Raw genomic sequence first — 12769 nt, forward strand, 5'->3', positions numbered from 1 at the left:
TATATTTGTTTCAAACTGACAGCTGTGTTTTTAATAAATGGCTAAATTTTTTAAAGTAGAGTAACACAATTTTCTTGTCACCTTTGAGCAGAAATTTGTATGAGATTTCGTCTTTACAGCATTCAAGTTGCCTACCTTGTAAAATTACACAATAAAAAATCGAATCTGTTCACACTAACAAGACAAATGATGTACTTCAGAAATGGCTTCCATTTTCAGTCTGCCCATACTATGGTACATTTTATATTTGGTGGGGGGTAATTATAATGGTTGCATAAGAGGAAAGACCTACTGACTTAGTTTATTAGAATGACCAGCCTATAATGCATGAATGAGATCAGGCAAGAATGAAGCCCAAGACAGAAGCCAAAGGGAAGCCTTACAGGATGTGGAACAGGAAAGGTCTGAGGCAGTTGCTGCACTTTCACAGATGGCATCTCTTTGTCCTATTATTTGTGGGCAATTTTGGATGGTTGTGCCTATAATTAGGCAACTGTAGCTGCATTTTTTTGCATGCAAATAATTGCAGGTGCAAAAATTATAAATGCAGAGTAGAGTCATAACAATTGGTCCTTTACAAATTAACCACCAATTGCTTACTGAAGTTTTATTGTTTACATACTAGTTCTATTTGCTGACACATTAAATATACTGCATGACACCATAGCTGAAAATAATGAATTGGCTGGTCTTTGAATATTGGTTTCACCCTGATTGAATTTTTTCCTCTACCTTCCCCCCATGGATGATGACAGGTATTCTCAGTTTTAAATAGGTTCCATGCCCAGCATGAAGCCCGATGCGGGGCTCGAACTCATGACCCTGAGATCATACCTGAGCTGAGATCAAGAATCAAACCCTTAACCAACTGAGCCACTTAGGCACCCCTTCTCTCTTGGTTTTAAATGCAGCTTCTACACTGATGACTCCCAGAACTACAGTCACCCAATCAGTCACCCAAGTTAAAAATCTGGTGGGCATCATAGACTTCACCTTCTCCTTGGTTTGTGGCATTTATTTAATCATTAAATCATACTGAATTTGCCTTTTCTTGATTTTACATATTTCTTACTGCCATAGCCGTAGTTCAAGGCTTCATCCATTGTCTGAGTTACTGAAATAATCTGAATTCTTAATAGTTTTTGAGGCCACAAACCCTGTGCAGTCTGGTGAAACCAATAGCTTCCTTCTTATAATAGTGTAAAATTAATAAATAGGCACAAAATAAATATTTTATATCATAAATGCATAAAAATCAATCAGTTCATAAAATAAATTTTAAAGGATTACAAGGAAAATAAATTATACTGAAATACATTTATCAACATTCTTAAAAATAATGTGATATAGTAATATGCTTCATTAGGAGGTTAAATTAAAAAAAAAAATTCTGATAGTAGGATTAACAGGCAATGTAGTTTTGTAGCAGTGATAGACCTAAATATTATTTTAAAAAGGACAGTCACTTTAATAAATGGTGTTGGGAAAATTACATTTTCACCTGTACAAGATTGAACTTAGACTTTTACCTTACCCTATATGTAAGAAATTAATTCAAAATGAATTAAAGACCTAAACATAAAACCATAATCTATAAAATTCCTAGAAGAAAACATGGAGGAAAAGCTTCATGACATTGGATTTGGCAATAATTCTTGGAGCTGCCACCAAAAGCAAAGACAGCAAAGGCAAAAAATAGAAAAATGGGGCTACATCAAACTTAAAAGCTTCTGTGCATCAAAGGACATGATCAAGAAAGTGAAAAGGCAACTTAGAGAATGGGAGAAAAATTTACAAAATTATATATCTCATAAGGGGTTAATATCCCGACTATATAAAGTACTTTTGCAACTAAGCAACGACAAACAACCTAATTCAGAAATGGACATGGACTTCAAATGGCATTTCTTGAAAGATGATATACAAATGGGCAACAACCATATGAAAAGATGAAATCCAAATCCAAGCCATGAGACATGACCTTACACCCGTTAGAATGACTATTATCAGAATAATAGAAAATGACAAATGTTGGTGAAGATGTGAAGTATTTGAAACCTCTGTGCACTGTTGTGAGATTTTACTGTTGTAAAATAGCTATGGAAAATAGTATGGTGGTTCCTCAAAAATTATAAGTAGACATACAGTCTTTTTGTGACTGGCTTACTTTACTTAGCAAATGTCAACCATGTTGTAACATATCATAATTTCCTTCCTTTTTTTAAGGCTGAATAATGTACCATTGTATATATACCACATTTTGTTCATGCATTCCTTCATCAGTGAACATTTGGGATGCTTCCCCTTCTTGGCTATTATAAATAATGCTACCATAAATATAGGTGTGCAAATAATGCTTTGAGACTCTGCTTTCAATTCTTTTGGACATATACCATGAAGTGGAGTTGGTGGATAATATGGTAGTTCTATTTTTATGAGGTATCTAGAGTAGTCAAATTCATAGAAACCAAAAGAAGAGTGGTGGTTACCAGAGCCTGAGAGAATTGGGAAATGAGGAATTTCTGTATAATGAGTATAAGAGTTTCAGTTTTGCAAGATGAAAAAGCTTTGTAGATCTATTCCACAACAATATAAACATACTTAACACTACTAAGCTATATGCTTTTTTTTTAAAGATTTTATTTATTTATTTGACAGAGAGAGACAGCGAGAGAGGGAACACAAGCCAAGGGAGTGGGAGAGGGAGAAGCAGGCTTCCCGCGGAGCAGAGAGCCTGATGCGGGGCTCAATCCCAGGACCCTCGGATCATGACCTGAGCCGAAGGCAGAGGCTTAACAACTGAGCCACCCAGGCGCCCCTAAACTATACGCTTAAAAATAGTTATGACAGGGGCACCTGAGTGGCTCAGTCAGTTAAGCATCCCACTCTTGGTTTTTGGCTCAATTCATGATCTGATGGGTCCTGGGATTGAGCCCCAAGTTGAATCTGCTTGAAGATTTTCTTCCTCTGCCCCTCTCCCCACTCTCTCTCTCTCTCTCTCTCAAATAAATAGGTAAATAAATCTTTTTTAAAAAAGATTATGACAGTAGATTTTATGTTGTATGTTTTTACTGCAAGAATGAAGAAAGAAAGAAAGAAAGAAAGAAAGAAAGAAAGAAAGAAAGAAAGAAAGAAAGAAAGAAAGAAAGAAAGAAAGAAAGAAAGAGAAAGAAAGAAAAAGAAAGAAAGAAAAGGAAGGAAAGAAGGAAGGGAGGGAGGGAGGGAAGGGAGGAAGGAAGGAAGGAAGAAAAAGTTTTATGATACCTGTAAGAACTGGAATGCAGTATGAATACATCTGTAGTTTCTATGCATCACAGTGTAGCTGGTGCACTTATCTTCATAATTGATGAAAATCCTATATTTAATAAGAGATTAATGTGAATAATAATGTAATGATTCCTCATTCAAGTTCAAGGACCTCCTACATTATATCCATAAGCCCTTTAAGGGGTTCCAGGCCTCCTGGTTAAGAGCCCCCATGGTTAACTACTCTCCTTACCTCTGGTCCTGACAAATCCACCTGACAAAGTGCCACCAAGAACTCTGTTTAGTGGATATCTAACTATGACCCTGTCTAAAAACCCTGTCACTGCCACTGACTAATGTGGGGTCATTTCTTAACAAAACCAAAGGCTTGGAGTTTTTAGCAGATTCCTGCTTATTTCTCACCTCAATGGAATGAGTTCTTATAATTTATTTGTCTGTACTGCTTTTCCTTTTCTGTTTGCCAGACTAAATTTTGTTCAGACTTTAAGACACTCATCAATTGTCATCTCTTCTAAGAAGTGTTCTCTTCTATAGGCTATATTAGGTAACTTTTCTCCTGTAACCCCATAAAGAGCAGTGCTGAAACCTGGCATCTTACTTTAAAAATGAAAATCCTTGGAGGGCGCCTGGGTGGCTCAGATGGTTAAGCATCTGCCTTCGGCTCAGGTCATGATCCCGGGGTCCTGGGATCGAGTCCCGCATCGGGCTCCCTGCTCCTTAGGAGCCTGCTTCTCCCTCTGCTTCTCTCTCTCTCTCTCTCTCTCCCCCCCTCCTCCTCTGTCTCTCATGAATAAATAAATAAAATCTTTCAAAAAAAAAATCCTTGGAGACAAGGCCAGGTCATCATTTTGTCCTATTTTAGCACATGATGGATAAAAGTTCTATACTGAAAAAATAGACAAATATATGAAATAGATCAGTTCATAAATAAGAAAATAGGATGAATCTAAGTAATACTTTCTTCTATCCATCCTTTATATGTAAAAGTTGTAATCCATAGATAGGCATCTTATTCATTTTAAGTCTTTTTCAGGTAAAAAATGACAACCTACATCTGTGTACCTAATTTAATTTACAACTATATAATTACAAGGTATACTATTTATCTTCTCTTTATATTTTATTATACATATAAAATATATATGTCAGCCTTTCCTTTAGTGTAAAGAGATTAATTTGTACTACAAGTGTACTACTTGTAAATCTACAAATCATACAATTTGACAAAGAATTTAAGAATATTTGATTCTTAAATGATATTTTGCATAGTATTTCTTAACACAGTCTTGGCTTTTTGTACAATACTAATTCGTAATGCAAAAAAGCAACATCTTTTCAAGAGCAACCTGGCTTTTTATTGATGTAACCTTTGGACTATAATTGGAATAATGAAGAAAATGTTTGACATGTCTAGAAAAGAAATTTTAAAATGATACCACTCCTTTAAAAATATATGATTTAGGAATAATTATAACCAAATTGTATTTTCCAAAATACTTGAGGTATCTCAATATAAACTTTAGCAAGATAAGAGAGAGATGAGTGTCCTTTTTATCATACAAATCTCTAGCAAGAATTATCTAACATTCTAATATTCTTGGATAGGTTTATCAGTAGCACTTATTCAATAAACTACTATTCAGAGTGAAAAAATCATATGGTAAATGATGTTTCACTTACTTGGAGTACTTCTAATATCTCCCATCACCGCAAGAATGTCAAAATGATGGAAATTAGTTGCCTTTGAAAAATTAAGCAAATGCAAATACATAAGAACATAAATATAGAAAAATAGACAATAATATTTGCCAAGAAGAAGATTGTGTAGTTAAGAGAATGGCACCAAACTGGCTTGTTTGAAACCTCACACTTCCTCTTACTAGCTATTTGACCTTGGGCAAGTCACTTAAGCTCTCAGTACCTCCATTTCTGCATCTATAAAAGGAGAGTGTAAAGAGCAGAGCTGGGCTGAGCTGTTAGGTTTCAGGGTTTTAAAACAAAGAACCAGTGAAAAGGTGCCAGTCAAGCTTTTAATCACCTATTTCAATAGTGTAAGCAAGAGGCTGACCTGGAGAAAGCACCAACTCTCCGAGCACTGTCCATTTTCCCCACAGAACAGCTCCAGGAGAGAGTCAGGTGGATCAGATTGGTCAGCTCAGACATGGGGAATTGTCTTACTGCTGAGGGAGTCCCAGAGAAAGGCCTCTGAAATTTTACAGATCTAGGAACCAAAGGGCAGGTTGGAGGGAGAGGAAAAAGGACTAAGAGTGGAAAAGTTCTGAGTACTGAGGTGGAGTAGAGAAAAAGTGTCTTAAGTGTTCCCTCCCACCCATGTTCTTTCCAGCAAAGGCCTCTGAGGAGGCCCTCTGTCAAAGGCATTTGATGAATGGAGGAAACTGATCTAGTAATAGAGCTATGCTTAAAAGCATGGATTATTAGGGAGCCCGGAGTTTTCCCTGGACTCAGAGACCACAATGCATTGGCTGCACACCAAGTCTGATATGGGTAGGGCAGCTTTCTGTTGTGACACCTGCCAGGGTAAAGCCTTTTTAGTTACCTGTGGTCAAGCTTGAAAGATCACACACAGACTTTTGGCCAGGAGCTAATGTTACCAACTTCATAGGGCTATTATGAGGAATAAATAAGTTCATATGTGTCAAAATCTGAGTGATTTATTTTGGTAAAGGAATAAAATGACTTCCAATTATGATTTGTTTTTCCTTAGGCATTGACCATATGTGGACAGAAATAATTTTATAATATGTGAGTTATATTTTTATTATATATTAATTAGCTAACCTCGTATTTCGTTTCTGTTTCACATGTGTTTAAGTAAGCAGAAGATAGTATTTTGTAGCTTGAGCTCGCTGAGGCACTGAAAGGAACAAACCTCAGATGCTCCGGATCCTGCAGTCCTTTCTTCAGCTTACACCACATGCCCTACTCATTCTCGGTTGCTTTCTAAAACCAAATATGGGTTTCCCACACTATCCAAAAAGTAGAAAGATCCTATGAAACCTTTCAAACCAAAATGGCCTAAAGGGGAGTGTCCCGGCTTTCCAAAAGTTTATATTCTGTCCTTTGCTTTTACAAAAGACCAATGTTAATACAGTAATGGCCCGTGTGTGCGTGCACGTGTGTGTGTGTGTGCGTGTGCGCCCGTGTGTGCGCGCGTACGTGTGTGCCCGCGTGTGCGTGCACGCGCGCGTGTGTGCGTGTGCACCCGTGTGTGCGTGCACGCGCGTGTATGCCCATGTGTGCGTGCGCGTGTGTGTGCGCACGTGTGTGTGTGAAAGTGAAAATCCTCTTCCATTCCTTTCAGATAATGAACAGGCCCTAATGTAGGTCTTCATAAAAGTGAAGTGGCCTATTGTGAACTTCTGGAAAGTGTAGGATACCTGCACCACCTAATGATAGAAGTGGTAATGTGGGGGAATTGGCAAATTCATAAAAGCATTATATTCACAAACATAATTCCAGTACTAACCATTTGTTTAAGGCAGATGTTCTGCCTGCCTTAAAACCATTAGTAAAACATGAAATTATATTTTTCGTTTAAGGACTCTCACCTATCCTAATAATTACCCACCCCTAACTAATATTGCATGTTGTGTCCTGTATGGGTAATTTTCTTGAACTAGAAAATAATTAAATCTCAAAATAAAGTAGAATTAAATCTGATGTTCTTAGTTCATCAACTTTAGTTACTCATTCAGTGTTAAAATTTTTACATAAAATAGATGCACTCTTCTAAGTTTGGCATTTTGTAGTTAGAGTAAAAAACAAAAGTAGCAAGAAAGTTTACCCACAGTACATTTCAGTACAGCTTCAGTTTCCATGTATTATATATTCACAAATCCATTTTTACATAAATGCATATGTAGGATCAAGTCATGCACACTGTTTTAAAAGATTTTTTAAAAATAAAAGTTTTAATTATGGGAATAGAAAAATGTGAAAAACAGAAAAGATAAATGGATGTATATAAACCCAAAAGATAGGTTGAAATGATTTAGAAAATACATTCTTCATGAATCCAATCTAATAAAACAAAACAAAAAAGAACTAATGATCACTTATCAATTTAGATGCAGTTATTCTAAACATAATATTAGCAAATGCAACTAACAGAATTTAGGAATGTATTTAAAATATAAGAGCAAATGGCAACTCTGTTATTTTATAATACTGTTAATGAAAGAGTAAGGACTTGAAAATGATCCATATTGGAGAAGGCTTTTATTGCTACATTTGTAAGAAGAGGATTTCCAAGTTGACTGAAATTCACCCCAGGATAAACTTATATTTAAGAAAATTCATCACAAGATGGAAGCATAGGATACCTGCTAGCTTGTTTGTAGTTGTTTTGGTTTGGTTTTTTGTCCCTTAGCTTCTTAGGATAAAAGTGCATTGTTTTAAGAATTCCTCATATCAGTGAGGAATTCTTAATCTCAGGAAACAAACTGCGGGTTGCTGGAGTGGTGGGGGGTGGGAGGGATGGGGTGGCTGGGTGATAGACATTGGGGAGGGTATGTGCTATGGTGAGCGCTGTGAATTGTGTAAGACTGTTGAATCACAGACCCGTACCTCTGAAACAAATAATACATTATATGTTAAAAAAAAGAAGAAGAAGATAGTAGGAAGGGAAAAATGAAGGGGGGGAAATTGGAGGGGGAGATGAACCATGAGAGACTATGGATTCTTTTTTTCTTTTTAAATGGGTTTTTTTTTTTTTAAGATTTTATTTATTTATTTGAGAGACAGAATGAGAGATAGAGAGCACGAGAGGGAAGAGGGTCAGAGGGAGAAGCAGACTCCCTACCGAGCAGGGAGCCCGATATGGGACTCGATCCCGGGACCCCAGGATCATGACCCGAGCCGAAGGCAGCTGCTTAACCAACTGAGCCACCCAGGCGCCCGAGAGACTATGGATTCTGAGAAACAAACTGAAGGTTCTAGAGGGAAGGGGGGTGGGGGGAGGGGTTAGCCTGGTGATGGGTATTAAAGAGGGCACGTTCTGCATGGAGCACTGGGTGTTATGCACAAACAATGAATCATGGACCACTACATCCAAAACTAATGATGTAATGTATGGTGATTAACATAACAATAAAAAATTAAAAAAAAACTAATGATGTAATGTATGGTGATTAACGTAACATAATAAAAAAATGTTAAAAAAGTGCATTGTTTTCCTTTTTGAATAAATTTTTCATGAAGATCTTTATTTTCATCATATGCAATAGCTTCCTCTCAAATCAATGTTTTAATCAAATATTATATATATAATTAAGGAAATATGATTTTTGCTTTCTAGAAAATGACAGAATATTCCTTAACAGTACCTCAGCCCCAGATGGCAAAACAAAAGAATTCTCTCATAATAGAGCTTTCTTGGTTCATTGCAGTCTTTATACTTATCACACATTGCATGTGCTATTTTATTTTATTGCAAATACATATATATTACAAGTATATATGTAGGTATGTGTGTTTGTACATAATAAATACATGCATAAAGTAAACATTTTATATAAATGTATGCACCCACACCCACCCACACATACACATATACACACATATATACATATTGGTCTCAGGAGTTTATGATTATAAATTAGTTTCTACTTTACTTTTATATATAAACCACCTAAAATCTGGAATAAATTCCATAGGGTATGTGCTATCTCTTCACTCTGGCCATATCCTCTTACTGCCAACTCTAGCCTCTGCCACCAATGATTCCAATAACCTCACAACTGTGCCAAGCACTCTCAGCTGCTCTTAAGACCCACTGTGTCCCCAATTCCTTCAGTGCATAAATGAGACTAGTTATCAGCATGATTTTACTATTAATAATAATGGCTATTTGGGGGGCGGGGAGAGGGGCAGGGGGACCCAAACTTGACTTTTGTGTTCCTGCTTATGAAGTGAGGATATTCCTCACTACTAGGATCCTTGGACCATTTCCAAACCTTAAGGATGGATTCCTTTGTTTTCCCCTAGGCTTTTTGTCCCTTCTCCAGGCAAAGGTTCATTTCATTTTCTGTTTTTGAACTAATGGAAACATCAGTTTGTCCCAGAAGGAAATGCCCGCTTCAGACAGAGAATATGCATAGTGTGGCTTCCTTAGAAAAGTTTTTAATAGTGCATTTCCCAAAAGCAGTGTTTCTTCAGTCTAAAATCATACCATGTCAGTGGAGTAATATGTTTAATAATTTAATATGTTTATTTTTATTTTTAGCATGTTTTTTCCCAGCATTTTTTTCAATAATTTAATATGTTTAATAACAACTTTTCAATACATAGAAGGGAAACACCAATTTGAAGAGTTGCTAATTTCCATGGTATAAACATTCTTCACATTCTCCCTTTTAGCAATCAATGTGGATTTTGGGAGAAATGCCCAGTTAGCCCACCATTATGTAGTACTTCCACCATACAGATTCAATAGATGTAAATAAACTCAATCATATAAATAACAGTGAAAATTATAAACTAGTCAGAAAATAAGCAATTTTAAGTATATATTACCTTTGTTTTAATAAAATTTAATTGTGGGTTTATGTAATTTAATATTTGGTAATGGCTATATTCAACAACCTGATCTGAAAATCCTAGAGAATCTGACAGTCTGCTGTATACACCACTGCCATGTGTGAACATCAACGATCCTGTGGAGGTAAATGCTGGGCTAAGCCCAGTCCAGTGCTTATCATTTCTCTCTATAACAATGCAGAGAAAACTAAGCCTACACATCATGCATGGTATGAACTGATTGTGGCTTCTTGTTCCTGCAGGCAAATGCCAAATAAAACATACATGTACACGCACAGCTCACTCAAGAACAACCTATTTGAGAACAAGACAGTTTACCTCAAAATTTATGGAGGGAAAATATCTGACCCTCCAGGGTCATATTCTGCTAACATTTTTCATTTAAATTATTAAATAGTATACTTAACTTCTGCATTCATGTTAACTTCTTGCACTAAAGATTTCCTGAAGAATGTTGGATAGATGTTACCTTTATTTGACTAAAGGGCTTAATGAAATGGTTCCTCTCAGAATACACTGAATTTCTACCTCAAAGATTAACCTCTCTATATCCTACAAGCATACTGCTCTAATTCTTATGGTGGTCTGCCTGCCTTTTCTACCATCAAATAAATACAACTATAGCTTGTTGGAAGAAAAATCATTATTATGTAAAGTCACAGCAGAGATATTGCATAGCATTAGAAAAGAACAAAATTCTTTATGTCCAGAGATAAGTAGATTAGAGACCCTGGGTGGCTCTGTCGTTAAGCGTCGGCCTTCGGCTCAGGTCATGATCCCAGGATCCTGGGATCGAGCCCCACATCAGGCTCCTTGCTCTGCAGGAAACTTCTTCTTCCTCTCCCTCTTCCTGACACTCCCCCTGCTTGTGGGTGCCCTCTCTCTCTGACAAATAAATAAATAAAATCTTAAAAAGAGAGAGACAGAGATAAGTAGATTAATAGTTTCCAAAGTTGGACATGCATCAGAATCTACTCCCAGAGATTTTCCCTAAGTAAGTCTGGTTTAAGGATGAGAATCTGCCTATCTTCAAAATTCTCCAGTTGACTCTAGGCACAAATATAAGTAACACTGGCTTGATACAGGATTTCTGTGCTAGTAAAAGGATTAGAAAAGCCTATTTTGATGAATGCATTTCAGATCACGTCCAGATTCAAAATTGGCCTAGAATGTATGAATTTGCTGCAAATGAGCCAACTGACAAATATATGATTTCCTCTTAGAGAATATGTAGCTCTCTGTTGTTATGTGAAACTTTTGTCACTAATTGCAACAATAATTTGCTTTAAGCACCTGTGACCTTCTTGACCTGATGGATCACAGGCACTTAAAAAATCCGATTTCTAATTTTTATAGAAATTCTGTAAAGTAGATATTAAGAGCCTCGTTTAGGGTCAATCAGAGACTTGGCATCTTAGAATTTTTAGTAATCAGAACTCAATGTCTTTCAGTGAATGATTGAAGAGATTAAAATTTCATGAACTAGCAGGTCACTGGGATCCAATTGTCTAGTTAGGGACAGCTTTCTGATTTTCTTGTTTCTTTGAAACTTATTTTATTTTTTAATTTAATTTAATTTTATTATGTTATGTTAGTCACCACACGGTACATCATTGTTTTTTGATGTAATGATCCACGATCTGTTGTTTTCGTATAACACCCAGTGCTCCTTATTTTAAAGTAAATTTTAACAGGCTTTTTCACCGTAGGAATTTTCATCAAAAATATTTATCATTACTTAAATAAAAATTGCTGATATTATGAAGAAGGTTTTCATACTGTTCAGACAGAATGGAAAAAGGCCAAGTAATCAGAATAATTATATTTTCTTTGAAGAGGCATATGAAATGATAAGTTTTGGGAATTGGAAATTGTTGTCACTGAAAGGCATCTTTCTTATTGGTAAAAAACAAATAACTCTAAGCCTGGAAGAATTAGCTGTAGGGGTTGAAATGCTAGATTGATAAAAATGGACTTAAATTTTCACCAAGGAACAAACTCACTAATTCAAGTAACAAGTACCTGATTAAAGTAAAAGAGATTTACAAAACATTCCATAGTTGATTTTTTTGATTTTTTTTTACTTTTAATTCCAATTAGTTAACAGAGTATTATATTAGTTTCAAGTGTACAATATAGTGATTCAACACTTCCATACAACATCCCGTGCTCATCACAAGTGCGCTCCTTAATCCCCATCACCTCTTTCACCCATCCCCCACTCACCTCCCCTCTGGTAACCTTCAGTTTGTTCTCTTTGGTTAAGAGTCTGTCTTGGTTTACCTGTCTCTTTTTTCCCTTTGAAGGTTTGTTTTGTTTCTTAAATTCTACATATAAGTGAAATCGTTCCATAGTTGATTTTTAAACATAAAACCCTGATTTTATATTTGTTGTTTAAAGCAATTATGTAAAATTTAATGAAAATTATGCTGAATCCATTCAGTATTACCCTCTTCTATTTTTCTCTGATTTGTTTACTCTGTAATGGGTTAAGAGTGATTATGTATGTGTCTGGGCCCTGTTCTGCAACCCTCGTTCGTAGATTTTATTACCATTCATGTTTTTATTCCCATTTTACTAATGAGAGTGGTTTTGTGGAACTCAGTGGCACAATTGAGTAAAACTTAATGAGGTTATTCTTTTTCTTTTTCTTCTCTAATTTCTCATCACTTAGAGAAAGCTAGGAAGTGAAAGGAAGATGTTTACAAGGAACTGAACATTGTCTACTCAAGTTTCCCTTTCCATAACACTTGCAAAGAAGTTTTACCTATGGCCTCCCTCTCCTATCGGCTGGTGTCCTCTCGTGAAGCCACTTTTATTTCAAAGTTCAGAGCAGAAGTGGTTACACTGGAGAGTTGGAGCAGGAGAGCTGGCGTCTCCACAGGGAGCTGGGGAAAGATGAATAAGGAGATCAGGCTGCCAACCCACTTCACAATCTTTCAAG

The 12769-nt window shown here is 36.2% G+C and overlaps 1 protein-coding gene across 1 annotated transcript in view; it reads left to right on the forward strand.

Moving 5' to 3' along the window:
- The window catches only part of ERBB4 (erb-b2 receptor tyrosine kinase 4), a 680938-nt gene that overhangs the window by 322820 nt on the left and 345349 nt on the right, over positions 1 to 12769 (forward strand). The window lies entirely within an intron of this gene.

This window comes from Eumetopias jubatus, unplaced genomic scaffold, assembly GCF_037043125.1.
Source record: "Eumetopias jubatus isolate StellerSeaLion01/CBP00866 unplaced genomic scaffold, mEumJub1_p1.0 scaffold_3, whole genome shotgun sequence".
In the NCBI taxonomy this organism is placed as follows: Eukaryota; Metazoa; Chordata; class Mammalia; order Carnivora; family Otariidae; genus Eumetopias; species Eumetopias jubatus.